General features: G+C 75.2%; 1 protein-coding gene across 3 annotated transcripts in view; it reads right to left on the reverse strand.

Moving 5' to 3' along the window:
• TPP1 (tripeptidyl peptidase 1) overlaps positions 1 to 404 on the reverse strand; it is a 9,877-nt gene that overhangs the window by 2,312 nt on the left and 7,161 nt on the right. The gene's annotated exons all lie outside the window — the stretch shown is intronic.

A 404-nucleotide genomic window follows, 5' to 3' on the forward strand; every position in this document is an offset into this window, starting at 1 on the left:
CCCGGCAGGGCACGGGACCCCCACAACCCCGGCAGGGCACGGGGACCCCTGGGGTGCACCCCGGCAGGGCATGGGGACCCCCACAACCCTGGCAGGGCACGGGGACCCCTGTGACCCGCACTGCCAGGAGGGATTAGGGACCCGCCCTGCTACTCCCACCCCAGGGGGGCACAGGGAACCCCACGACCCACATGCTGGGAGGGTACGGGGACCCCTGGGGTGCACCCCGGCAGGGCACAGGACCCCCACAACCCCGGCAGGGCACGGGGACCCCTGGGGTGCACCCCGGCAGGGCATGGGGACCCCCACAACCCAGGAGGGCATGGGGACCCCTGCGGTGCACCCCGGCAGGGCACGGGACCCCCACAACCCAGGAGGGCATGGGGACCCCTGCGGTGCACCCC

This window comes from Apteryx rowi, unplaced genomic scaffold (assembly GCF_003343035.1).
Source record: "Apteryx rowi isolate R43461 unplaced genomic scaffold, aptRow1 scaffold_1004, whole genome shotgun sequence".
NCBI lineage: Eukaryota > Metazoa > Chordata > Aves > Apterygiformes > Apterygidae > Apteryx > Apteryx rowi.